This window comes from Zootermopsis nevadensis, unplaced genomic scaffold (genome assembly GCF_977971745.1).
Source record: "Zootermopsis nevadensis isolate Lab colony 2312 unplaced genomic scaffold, Znev_1.0 Znev_ptg000027l, whole genome shotgun sequence".
Classification (NCBI taxonomy): domain Eukaryota; kingdom Metazoa; phylum Arthropoda; class Insecta; order Blattodea; family Termopsidae; genus Zootermopsis; species Zootermopsis nevadensis.
Window position 1 is genome coordinate 5,015,720 of NW_028259159.1, and position 14,233 is coordinate 5,029,952.

The 14,233-nt window shown below is 36.2% G+C and overlaps 1 protein-coding gene across 15 annotated transcripts in view; it reads left to right on the forward strand.

The window, feature by feature from the left end:
• LOC110832276 (metabotropic glutamate receptor 2) overlaps positions 1-14,233 on the forward strand; it is a 299,409-nt gene that overhangs the window by 42,778 nt on the left and 242,398 nt on the right. The window contains exon 2 of one of the 15 annotated variants that reach the window (XM_087356482.1): positions 646-675. The exons of the other annotated variants lie outside the window; for them this stretch is intronic. The gene's annotated coding sequence lies outside the window, so the exon portion shown is untranslated. The remainder of the gene's footprint in view (positions 1-645; positions 676-14,233) is intronic. 15 annotated transcript variants of the gene reach the window in all.

Consider the following 14,233-nt stretch of genomic DNA (forward strand, 5'->3'; position numbering starts at 1 on the left):
AATTACACTCGGAAAAATCGTCTTCTTGTCTCTTGATTGAAAACTTAAAGATCCGATTATACAGAACTGCAGTCTGACCCGTTGTTTTTTTGCTATGAATTCTGGTCTTCAAAAGAAAAGAACGTAAATCGAGGGTGTTAGGAGCGCGTTGTCGAGGAGATTATTTGAACCCTAGAGACAAAAAATAACAGGAAGTTGGAGAAATCACGATAACAAGGTGCAAAATTTTAATCAGAAATACAGAATACAACAGACCATTATGAATCCCAGGAATAGAAATACTATAACATAATGGGTCTTGAAACAAATATGGTAAGTGGAACAAGACAATGTAGGTAGGTTAGTATGACACGCTCTGCGCATGCTCTGTTCAATACTACCTCCCATGAAAACATTTCTCCTCTGAAAGTATAGAATGAACAGTTTACAAATGTAGCAGTGGGACGAAGGTTTATTTTTCTACCACCGCCTTGATGATGGAGGCAGAAGGTTCCTCGGAAACATCAGTCAGTGTCTCTCACTACACAGGTCAGAATTCTAGAAGGCAGCCACCTTAATATTTTAAAAACATTTGCTGCTTTATTTCTGTTTTGTTTCTTTGTGCAACATCAATGTCACAGATTATTTATTTATTTATTTTTGCAGGTGCGTGTGAAACTCGTTGTTCAGCTCAGGGTAAGCCACGAATTATTTTACTATTATTCTATGAGGGTTTTTTTTCCTGAACAGGAAAGTTGTCTCAAATTTGATTGTTAATTTGAAAATAAGTTTCTCTTTTCATTGTCCTCTGTAAGGATGCGGTCTCATCAGGTAGGACTTCTTTATCGTTGTCTTGATTTCAAAGAAAATGTGGGTATATCGAGTTAGTGAGGCAGGAAAAAAATTGTTTACATTGACTATTCGTGAAATTTGATTTTTCGTAGCTCTGAATATGCCCGTTGTGGTGTTTAAGAGTTATGACGCCATGCTGTCTTGTAGCTTGTTACAAAATTCCCCTGCAATAATGATCGAAAAATGTAAAGTAATATATGAGATTAGTTTATTGAAAAGTTTTTTAAATTGTTTTCGTTTTTTCAAGGGGTACCAGAATTTCCTTTGACTTCATCAAGGGTACCAAGTACAAAAAAGTTTGAGAAGCCTTCTTTTAGACTACTAGAAGTCATGGGCGCTTCAGTAACGACACATTTCCCTGGATTAGTTGATGCTAACACAGTACTGACAGGGAGATAGATTGATGAGTGAGATACTGGATGAACATTAGAGAATTGGACACGGATGTTTACGTTCCTTAAAGGTGTGTGCTGTCGAATCCTTACCTTAGGTAATCATCATTTTAAAATGAGTAGAGACAGGTGTTATCACACATCCGAGCTGTTGGCGTAAAAACACGACGAACTGTTTCGACACGTGGAACGAGTATTTTTTTTTCCAAACTTCATGGCATAGCTTCTTTCGGCGTCGTTAATAAATCTTTCACATCATTTCAGAAAATATCTTCATCCTGTAGTTGTATGTTGTAAACTAGTGTCAGGTATCTGATGTTCACCTATTCGTTGAAGGCGTTTCTCTTATCTTGTACTTTGCATGTGTAGAATATTCGTGATTTGTTTTCTGTCTTCCCACTCGTATTTCTATCCAATTTTGTAAGGTACTTGATTTGTCAGAAAACTCTACATACTGTGAGTTACTTTAATTTCGAGATCGAAATTTCACTAACACATAGAAATTACGTTGTTACTTAAAGCGCCCACGTTTGTATCCCTTCGTGTTTATCCCTTTTTAACTTCGAGTCTAATGTTTGGTACAAAAACTACCACCACGCGAACCAGTATTGTATGCTCTGATTTCACCAACTAATTGTGCGGAGCAGATTCGCTCAGGTGGTCGAAATATTCCCACATTTATGGAACGCAAAGGTTCATTAGCCTTGCACACGTAATCGCACCACTGGACTATACCCTGATCCAGATGAATTCAGAGATCAATTTCGCATCATATTTCTTTAAGACCGATTTTAATAATATCCTTTCGCCTGCACCAAGATATCCTAACTGGTCTTCTCCTTCAGCTTCTCTGTCAGAAATGTTGTATTCTTTGGTGCTACATGCCCTGCCCATCCCTTATTGTTTGATTTGATGACGGTATAAAAACTGAACCGTCTATTTTAGTTATGATAATAAAAACAGAAGGTTTTTCGCAAACGTGGGCTCATGAAATCCTAAATATGAAATTAAAGATGAGTTGGTGTTCCGATTTAATGTATAAATGTAACTAAGGACTTGTGTTTAAATGGAATACAGGGCAGTACAAATCACAGCATTTCTTTTGAAAACACTGCTTAAAAACTGCATCTTGGCGTATAAACAAGAGACTTCATCTTCATTGCGAAGGGCACAGGGCGTGTGGATAGGGCAAGTCAAAACAACTTTGCATAAGTCGATATTCACTTTCGGTTTGTCAGTCAAAGAAGCCTGTGTCTTTGATATAGTCCTCAGATATGACGTTGAGAGATGAGAAAGAAATGTACAGGTCGAACGAAAAGTTAGGAAACTGAGACATCGCTTTCTCACTCGCTGATTACTAATAAACCAGATTTATTGCTGTGACTCTGTATACACTATCACTGTTTCAGTTACAATCCGTAAGAACGATACAGAAAATGCGGTATTGCAGTTAGCAGTCGGTAATATAGGCAAGTCATAACACACTGGTTGTCATATAAATTTTCTGTTACAAATGGGGATATAGGTAATAAAGATAAAACTCCCCTTGTAATTAAATAGATTTTCGGGGGAGTTGAGGTATGACTCCATACATTTTTAAACTTGTTACTGGATGGAAGAATGAGCCGGGATAGCTCAGTCAGTATAGTGACTAGCTACGGGCTGGACGACCGGGGTTCGATCCCCGACGGGGGCAGAGGATTTTTCCTCTAGCCTCCGCGTCCAGACCGGCTCTGGGGCCCACCCAGCCTCCTCTACAATGGGTACCGGGGTCCTTTCCCGGGGGTAAAGCCGGCCGGGGCGTGATGCTGACCACTTACCCCCATCTAGTGCCGAGGTCAAGGAAGAGAGGAGCTTTACCTCCACTCACCCCAAACGCCTACATGACGTATAGTGGGACAAACTTTACTTTACTTTACTGGATGGAAGAAAGCGATGCCTTACGGATATGAGAATATGTCTGCTTTAGAGATGATCTGGACACTGTGGCGAAGGTAAAAAGTTGTCTCTCCGTTCGACCAAGTCCTTTGCCTTGTCACTATCCTGAGTGACGTTTTCCTGTTACTAAAATAGAATATTCCTTGCCGTAAGCATGTGCTAATGTGTATAAACACTGGTTTTATTTTGAATGACTTTGGTAATGAGATTAGTGTAGAACAGGACGCAAAGAAAACTTAAGTATGCGGTCATGTTTAGTCACTAGAATGTCACTAATAAATAGTCTAAACTTAAGATAACCGGTTACAATACTAACAAATCAAAGTTACATACACTAGAGCTACGAACATAAAACACTGACAATTCATTTTGAAGTAACAGTTTAAAATACGCGCGTTCGTTTGTGAACAGTTTTATTTCATAACGTTTCTAAGTGTAAATAGCAGAATCTTTAGTAAGATTCCCAACTCCATTGTAACTCCTACATTTTGAGAGTGTCACGTTGAAAAAACAGTTAGGATATACCAGTAATTTAATATTTTAAACTAGATTATAATTTCAGTCGTCGGTAATTAATATTCCTTGACATCTGATTGGCCGTAAAGAAATAGATTATTGCAGGCAACAATTCTCACGACTGCACAAGACTTCTTGTGATATTTCATCAGAGAGACTATGTTAAGCAGTTTACCCCAAGTTTTATTGATTTGTCATCCATAAATTATGTTATATTTTAATGACAGGATTGGCTTAAGTGTGTCGCTGGTAAACAGGATTCACGGGGCTTGCCTACTGAGAGCAGAGGCGAAATATAAGGCCAGAAATATAATTTGTCCAATAGCTTACGGTTGTAGCAAAGTACCTGTCAAGTTAAAAAGATAATTTTTCATCTTCAGCGTGATTAAAAACCCATATGCAATTTCCAACTGAATAAACCCGAATGAACGAAAAAAGTTATTTTTGTGCCGTGATCCTCTAATTTTTTTTTAAATTAAATCCTTTTGTAAAATGTTATATCTGTTTGTTTCCTTTCTCTTAATACTCTTTACTGCAGATAGAAGTCGACAACGTTTTGAACATCGATGTGAATGCGTCATATCATACACACAGCGACACGTATGAACAATACATTTTTCCTCTTAAAACCAGAAAATCTTTTTTTTCCCTGCAAAATATATGGTATATAAAGGCAGTTTACGATCACAGCAGGAAAAGGGGCTTGGAAATTCAGTTGTTCCTTACCAGGTTTACAACACTGCGGACGTATATACGTATTTAGTGCGCACGAATCTAACTCTCGTTTTGAAATAAAATATAAGTCTGGTTTTGCTTCAACATAATTTGTAAACCGTGTACTGTTTTACGCAGAGAAGTGTAATTAAGGACAGATTTTAAACAATGGACGGAAGGAAAAGACCGGAGGATTTACTTGTGGACTTCGGCAGTAGAAAAAAGACCTAACGAAACTGAACTCTAGCGCTGAGGTATGGTTAAACGAATTGAAATACAGTACAGAATTGTGTAATGAGTTGCAAAGGAAGAATGTTTGCATAAAAAGGAAGTACTTGTGAGACGAAAATGATATCTAATCTTAAAACTAACTACCTTTATGCGGAGACCAGCAAAATGTCTGGGGCAGATACGACGACCCCCCCCCCCCCCCCCCCTAAATTAGGACCGAGTGTATGATAACGTGTTCCTTGGTCAGGGCTATCGCACATCTCATGGGACGGTGATAGATGAGTGTGGGGTACTGGTGGAATGATGATCAGAAGGGGGGGGGGGGGGACAGAAGAACTCGGAGAGGAAGTTTCGCTCCAGTGCCACAACGTTGACCGGGAATATACATAGTTTGACGTCATCCGTGGTTTAACTCGGGGTCTACGCGGTGAAAAGTAAGATTTTATCCGCCCGTGTTATGGCATGACCTAAATAAAATTTAGACTTTCATGGAATTTTTCAGTCAATAGGGATTCGAAATAAATTCTATATCATAACATTATTTTAAAGTATAATTTTTATACCCAGATGTGAAGATGCTTTAGTATAGCAATCAGCTTTTGTTATTGATACTGGAATTTTGTTCATAGAGCAAAATAATTCTTTAGACGTTGATTGTTACTATGCTATTCAGAATTTCCCCGACTTTTATGGTACCAAAAATGTTTTAGCAACGTTCAAAAGAGGCCGTTAGTGGATCCTGAGACATGTGAAAGCAGTCTAAAATGTAGCGTATTATTTGTAAGACTGAATTCAGTATCATATCTCCACATACGCCTAAAATCTGCCACATGGTGTTTCCTCTTAATAAACTCCGTTTAAAATACTATATATAAATAAAAATACATAGTCTGAGGTACTAACAGTTTCGTTAGATAAACTACAAATGAAACTTACGTAATTTTACAAAAGTTTATTATGAAAGAATATCAGTATTAAACAAGGTGACACGAAACAATAATTTTGAGTTTCGTAAAATAATTATTTTACTCCTCGATTATTTTATTGAATTTAAATTAAGTTTTCAGTGTATCGTCAGACTTGTTCTGTTATTCAAGATTCACAGTTCTTCTTATTTGCATAGCGCTGCAGAAAGTTTTTTACATTAGCAATTCAAATATAATGTATATAAATTATCTCAGACACGGAAAAAAAATTACACGCAGGCTTCGCTATTTTAAAATCGATATTTCAATCGGAAATAAAAGAATCGAAGTGCCAAATCTATTTATACCATAAATGAAGATTTGCAGAGTGAAGCTAACGTTCCTGTGGGTGATAACCTCGGAGTAGCAAGTCATTACCTTCTCCTTCCAGATCCATATCTACTACCATTAGGATTATCATCCTAACTCTTTCAATGTAATATGGCCTAACCCAGTGGTATTCAACCTTTTTTGTTCGTGTACCCCCAGATATAATTTATCTTAAACTTTGTACCCCCAAAGTTGTTGGTGTATAATTCAAGTTATACATATTATATAATCTACATCTAAAATAAATCAAATAAATTACATTACTGATTATTCAGTGTTTATCATAAAAAATTTTCTTTAAAATTTTACGTACCCCCGGGGGTACGCGTACCCCAGGTTGAATACCACTGGCCTAATCAGTTGGAACGCAGCCATGCCTGGTATCTTACTTTGGGATAGGCGCTCAAATTATAAGTGCTGGAAACAAAGCAAAGTTTGAAATATTTAGACATAAAATGGATAAAGTAAGCAATTTATTTAAAAGTCATACAGCAAGGTAGTGAAAAACAGGAGAACACTATTGACTAGAAAATTGTTTTTTGAGCACGGGACAGAAAGATTGCGTGTAGAATTTTGATAGAGAAACTTATTAAAATATCGTGAAATAGACGGGAAGATAACTTTACTAGCTTGAATAAATATGGTAATAATGTGATAACAGCGACTGATATCAGCTGATGGTGGCCGCTAGGGATCGGAATGTATCGGCCGTTTTAATGACGTAACATTAAAACATATTAGCTATATTCGATGATGTATAAGCGTGTGTGATTCGTTAACTTTAAGATGTTGGTTGTATAATTGGATTGTGAGGGCGGAAGTTTAATGAAATTGACTCATGAACATGCTACATAACGCGATTTGGTTATTAGTGGTGTTCAAAGTTCGTGCCCTTCTCGTGCGCGATGTTTGTGTTTCTTTAATAGAACCTGATCATGATGATGTAATTTAGGGATGTACACACCCTGTAATGTACCACACACATCACTACACGTGAGTCTTTTAAATTTGTTTTAATTTTGCTTGTAGTAATGTTCAAGTTATAATACGAATAAATTTTCGTATGATTCCGTCCACCGGATATGACGGATGCTTGCATTAGGGTTTATCATACTTAAGGGCGTTCAATTGTGGTGGTATCGACCATCTTAACTCTAGCTGCTCTGTGGTCTCCTGGGGTACGACCGTGTTCCAGATCCGAGTAATTACTTCCACTACTCTGTCATCGCCCTCTATTCGATCCCACCCATATGTCCTCGTATCGATGTAGCTGTAACGAAGAGAGGATAATAGTAAAAACTTTTTTTAATTATATTGATTCTGATGATGAGATAAGAATTAAGTGGCTCACAGTAGGTACTGTAACGAATCTTTGTTTACAGGTTGACGTGCTGTATAATGTAGCCCATATAAGGTCAGGTGTAACCCCGATAAAATTTTCATCTGTTTCGTTTTTATATAATTTATATCTTAATTGCGTCATGTTTGTGTTTTATTGATACAATATTTTATTTTCCGTCTATACACAAACTTAAAATAATGTTGTTTAAAATTACTTAAAATTATAACATTCTCAGTAGATACTGCATCTTGTTACATTTTTTGTATCGACGACATGTTTCAATGTGTATTACATTATCATCAGGTCGATCAATTTTAATATATTTTAAAAACTGTTGTACGTCTTGCGTTGCGTATATTGATTAATTTGATTTGTTTAATTTTAAGTTTTTATCTCTTCCTTTAAATTTAATTTAATTTTTTATATATTTTTTTTTATTCTGACAAACACCGATATTACTACAAGGAGTTGTAAAATAATTTATAATTTCAATTCAGAAACGTTTATAATTCGTTAATAATTGTAAATTTCACTGCACGGGGGCCATTTATTTGCATTTAAATTAAGGTGTTTTATAATTGAGATAAAATTAAAATATATGTGTTTAATATTACAAAAATGTGTCATATAAATTATTAAAAACACCGCGAGGTAAAAGAGAACGAAAATAAAGCAAGTGTTTATGAAACACAAATCAAATTTATTGAATATCTGTAATGTAAAATACCCCAATAATTACACCAATTGTCACGCTCCGTGTAATTCAATTGTTTCGTCTGTGTTGAATTGTTTTCTTCGTGTAAAATTATCTGTAGACTCTGATGTTTCTCAGCAGACAAAACTTACTGAAGGAAATAAGACGGCTTAAAATATTAATAAGGGAATTACATTAACTGACAGTATGACGCTGCACTGCGAATGACAAGCAGTGAAAACACTGACTGTAACTTCTGTTTGTTTTCTCATTTATTATGTTTTCTTTGAGGGAGTAAGTGATTTCACTTCAATGATGAGCTTTGTGCTTCAGACTAACAGGGTACACCCATAACTCTCGTTTCAGAATTTTCGCCAACCACTTTGTTGAATAAATTTTGCATTGCATTCGTTATCAACTGACTTCTGATGTGACACTTATCGTTGGAGAATTGCTGATTCAAAACAGTCTAGCCACCACTGTTCCTTCACTTATAATCGGCCTTACCTTCAGCTTTGATATATTTATTTTGTTGGTTCATTTCTTAACGTGTTTTACCATCAAAGTCATATTCAAACTTTACATTTGTTGTAAGGTTGAACAGATAGTTTAATCGCAATAAGATATTTTGAATCAATCGTCTGTGACTGTGAGGAACTTTTTTATTTTTTTATTATTATTATTATTTTAATTTGATTTTTGTTTTTATTTTGTTCCTTGTATTTTATTAGTGTTTACTTTTTTACTTATTAATTATTTTGTAATAAATTAATTTTGTATATTTATATATTCAGTTTTTTGTTTGTTTGTTTTTGTATTGTAATGTTTGTATTGTTAGTGCTTGGCTGTTATTGGCGTTTAGGCTGTTGTCAAGCACTTTAATAAATGAATTGAATTGAATTATTCTGAAAGTTTATTTATGTTTTCTTCTTTCACTTGGAGAATAAGGGCACATCTGTTTAACAGTGTCATTTCTGAACAGTTTTAATAGGCCTGCGTCAGTGTTAATTGACAGTAGTTGACACCTGCATTTTACTACGCCAAAGCATATAGATGAACTGGTGCGCATAAATAATTATATAATTGAATGTAATTGGCAAAGTTATAGATTCCACTGAACCGAATGAATTCTTCGTGCGTTCGACAGACATCACAGTGTCTCACATCATTCGAGTAATACGTTCAATTAGGTCCAATTATCATGACCAGAACATGTGACGTGTGAGATCACTCGAAAGCAGAGTGGTTTGGATTCTGTGAAAAAAAATATATTGTAACCTGTAAAGACTATTCAGTGCTTCCTGAATAACGAAACATAATTGCAGTGTGCTAACATACAAATGGTTGGTTTTTTTTGTTATTTAAATTAATTTTGATAATCTTATTTTTTCATTGTGTACAGTTGTGAATTAGTAAGTATATTAGATTTATTGTAGCAAAACTACGACATGTATATAAAAATAAATATATGTATTGACACTTACAAACGTCTGACGAGCGAATTTAATTTTGATTTCGCGTCTGACTTGAAATCTAAGTTTTTGCATTCGTAAATCATAATAGAAGCTGTCGCTATTTTATGAGGTTCATTAATGTATTATTGTTCCTTATATCCTCTTTACATTCGAACGACGAGCCAGAGGTCAAATAAATGAACGTAGAGTTTTGATAAAACAACTAATTATTTAATTTTGTCCAGTCACTTCTTTTCCTTTGGCTTATCTTGTGTGGAAGTTTTCGGTATGTTGTTATATTTCCGTTCTTTAGATTAAGTGGGCTTTTTGAAGCTTTCAAACAAATAAAAATGGCCAACAGTGACTTGGCTTTGCTGACCTGCAGAAAGTTGATACGACGCAGAAATTAGCACTACACCACGTTTTACGCTCCAAGCTTATCTGTTAGTTTCGCACGAAATCTCTCCCTTATCTCCTTTTCAAATTGTTATAATGCCCTCGTTTTCGTTAACCCTTGTGTTTTTAAATTGGTAACATAAAATTAATGCACGTGTCGTTAACAACAGGGCAGCCATGAACAGTGTAATTTCAAACCTGACTGTCGTATCGATTACAATTTTATTTTCTTTTTCCAACTGTACGATAACATGACAGAAGTGTGTTGTTCAACATGGCGTCACGGCGATATAGTCACGCCCCCCTTTTCGTATTCGGGAGATTCTGGGTTCGAACTTCGGGGGCCCATAGTGACCGAGATGTTTCACTGGTTTTCCTCAGTCCGTCAATGCAAAGTGATTGCTTTAAGTATGTCACTTCCGTATCCTTGTGTTACATTTTAACAGTCAGCGCTGTAAAACCTAAGCAATTGAAATGCCATAAAATTATAATTATAAAATGATGATGAGATGGACGGTGACGAATGGAGCACTCATATACGGTGAAACTGCTCTCATCCTCAGGGCTTCTGGGTGCAAATCTGATCCTTTGTTATCCGCTCGCTGATGGGGAAACTCCCTTGTGTAACACGTCATCTGTTCTGTGTTATCATCAATGAGGATGCCTTCAAGCACCGATTTCTAGAACTGAAAATCTCTCACCTCTTTTCAATAATCATACAACGAAACAATTCATAATCATAGTTTCCTAAAAACTAAAGGAGGTAAGTGATGATGTCATACCCAGTGGAACAAAAGCGATGTTTTACAAAGCAAATTACGTGTGAATAGAATGTTGGCTGTGTGTCGTCTCAGAGTTAACACATTCCTTCCTAGTGAGTTGAGTTGAGTTGAGTTGACACCCTGTTTTGTGAATATTATTTCGCATGTGCTTCGTGACGACGTGACAGAATTCCTGCATTCCTATTGGATGAAATGTCTGTCGCAGGAATTCAAGTAATTTCATTTTCCAAAGAGCAGGCTGTGAAATATACAAAGCTTGGTTTAAAATATAATGAAGTATGAAGGATTATTTTTTTAACGATCATGCTAATTTTTTATTCTTTGTGAGACACTTTTTTTTGACGTAAATACGTCTATAAGGAATGGTCATTCGGCAAAAAAGTGGAACGAAAAAGGGGAACGAAAAAGTGTGACAATGGTTATCTAGGGAACGTCGTCTGTTTACTCGGCATTGTTGTTACCTATAAAACATTACATTACATTACCTTAAATTACATTACATTCAACTACCACAGACCCATCTGAAGCCTTACTAATTCAAGTTAAATAATCAATGTCTTAATCAAACTTATCTCAGTTGTAAAGCATGTATAAAGGAAATATTTAGAATAAAGCCAATATATAAACTTCCTTTCCGTATAGACGTATTTACGTCTAATTCTCCGGAACCGTGTTTCCACTGTCAACTTTTTGTAGATGCTAATCTTCTGAGAAATCATTCTCATGTTTGGGCGTGTTGTATGTACTGAACTCTGACAAGTTTATTTGCATTGGCTTTGTACTGTTGATAGCGTGCAATCATGAGCATGTAATGTACTTTGGACTTTCCGTTAGGATATGAAGCAATTCGTACTAATGTTTTACAATAATTCAAAAGTTTAAATTTGGTTGTTGCTTGCTTTGTGACAGTTGCTTACAATATTGATGGCTCCTTTGGCTATATCGTTGTGTGTTCCGAGGAATCATACGAAATATTAATATCGTCTGCGAAAGAAATTACTGTATTTTAAAGTAGGTGGTTAATATAGTTACCACTAAGATCTAAAGGGTTAAAGGGGACTGCTGAAGTACTTCGTCAGACAGATGCACACTTAAGGTGGCGTTGAATGAAGAAAGTTGGTTAAAATGAATTTAAGAGATTTGTGGTAAAAAATGTAGAGTTAAGTTCGATTCGATACATCGATAGGTCTGCAAGTTGGAACTTTTTACTTCGTGTCAGACTTGAAGACCCGCAACGTGAAGTGCGTGTTGAATAGAAGGGCGGCTTCACACTTTCTTTTTCTATTTCACCTGACATCAGAATGGATGAGACCATTCCTCCTAGCACACATGTGTACTGTGGAGTCTCAATCATTTACCCAGCTACAGTGTGACTAAAAAGTTCGTAAACTTAGCTCTGTCAAATTTTCGCTTTTACGGTTGTCAAATGCCCATGAACTTTACACACGTGTCTGTATCAGAACTTAGCTGCCGACAAACAAGTTGTTTGCAAATAAATTACTGTGAACTTTACTTTCCCAAACGTATAAAATTCACTCGGTTTTGTGATGATTGACTTCTACGTTATTTGACGACAGTGTTTTAACTACATATGGTATATAGCGGGGGAAAAATATGAGGATCATAAATGGAGATCAGATAATGGTTTGAAGCGAGGCGGTCATGGCCTATTTCACGATAATCTCAGCACCGAGAGAGATTTTTCGTCCTGGCTTTGTCGTTACCGTTCGAGGCCAATGCGGTCTCCTGCCAGATTAATACTGTGATCTGTTTTCCCTGAGGTTAATGTGACGGAGCGTGGAGGTCCATTTAGTAACGAGGTTAAGAATGTGTGGGGCGGTCTCTTTCGACGAAGTCTCAAAGTAAGAAGCGACTAAGTGCACTCAGAAACATCTGCCTCAAGTTAAACTAGTATAATATACTTTTTAAAGGAATTTGTCCTCATCCGATGTTCAAAATACTTAGCGGTACGAAAAGATATTATTTTGGATCACAAGTGTATGGAGGTGAGGATTAACAATAAAACGTTTAATTAAATATGTTGCCTTTGTAATTTGATTTTAATAAAACTGTTATGTGTTCTGATGTGTACTTTAGGTTCTAGTGAAACTAAACAAGAATTAGTGTTTAATAAGTAAAAATTATGGTGATAATATTGCTAATAAGTGTTGTTTGTGTTTCCGTCATATGTCTTATGCTAAACCCACTTGAGTAGCAATACATATTTAAAGTGGGAAGCTCCATTTGATGACCCAAAAAAACGAACTTACAACTTTACATGATACCCGAAACGCGGGTAGAATTTGGTGTTCTGCGGTTGTGTAAAAAAAAGAACGTGAGGGCTGTAATGTCATTCTGGAAACGTCACGGTTTCACCTTTCTAGTCTCGAACCTTAGACCATATGCATGAAATACGAAGCTGTTCTGTAATGATTAATATGTGAATACGATCCTTTATTTTCGCCAATATTCCGGACATGTGATGTAAGATTCAGAAGGCTGGAAAAATTGGATAAAGGAAATTAAGAGCCACTTTCCAGAATATCAGACAAAGAAATGAGAGGAAAATGAGATACTTTCATGGTACTGGAGCACGAATAAGGACATGTGGAAAAAAGATGAAAGCGAAAGGCAGGGCAATCAAAGAGGTGACGCATTAGAAACACATGCAGCTGGAGGCCAAAAGGTCCGGTTAATCGTTACCGTCATGACGCTCTCGTCAGCAGCCATGAAGAGGGAGAATGCATCGTAAATTTTCCGGACGATAACTGTGTTTCTGTTCTGTGTCCATTTTTTGACATTTCAATTAAAGTAAATGTCATAGGTTCATCGTGTATTCCAACGTAACACTTTGTTCTAGCAGCGTTTGTCAATCCGAATAACCGCAAAACTAAATATGGGACGCCCTCATTCGTAGTATTGGCAAAAAGCTTCAAAACGCACAGTGGCAAAACTTTTGCGAACAATCTTAACAAGAAAACAAGGGCTGGACAAGATAGCAGTTGTGGTACAAATGTCGCTCATAATTAACTTTCATACCGACATATATTTTTTTGGAACTGCAGTTTTCAGCACTAAATTTACGTAGACTTTAAATTAATTTTTCTTACCTTCTGTCAATGTTTCGGATTTAGTACTCCTTTTTTAACACGTGTGTCACAACGATCGAGATAGTGGTATATAGTTGTATTAAAGAGTTAGAGATTCGAAAGTGGGGTGGGTTGACTATAATACAGACAAAGGTTTATCATGGTCTTCTTCAGTATCTACAGACCAGTTACGAGATTTATCTTTACATACGTAGCTTCTAAAGGCTTGAAATAATAATATCTATAACCTCCTCATGTTCTAAGCATTTAAACTACTCTCAATGAAATTTACCACGGACCAGAGTTTGACAAATTTTACCGAGGTTTTTTTTATTGGCTTTAATTTGCCGTCTATGCAAATGCCGGGACATTACTTCAGGCCACGACCGCTTCCTTCCAAGTTATTTCTCGTTTATTATTTATTACCACCACATTATTCGGCGCTGTATAGTCTCGGATGCGGAAAACTTCGTTAAATAAATAGTAAACAAAAGAAGACGGGGAAAATTAAAATTCCGAAGTGATTGGTAGCAGGCGTTCCCCGAATTTAGTTCGTTAT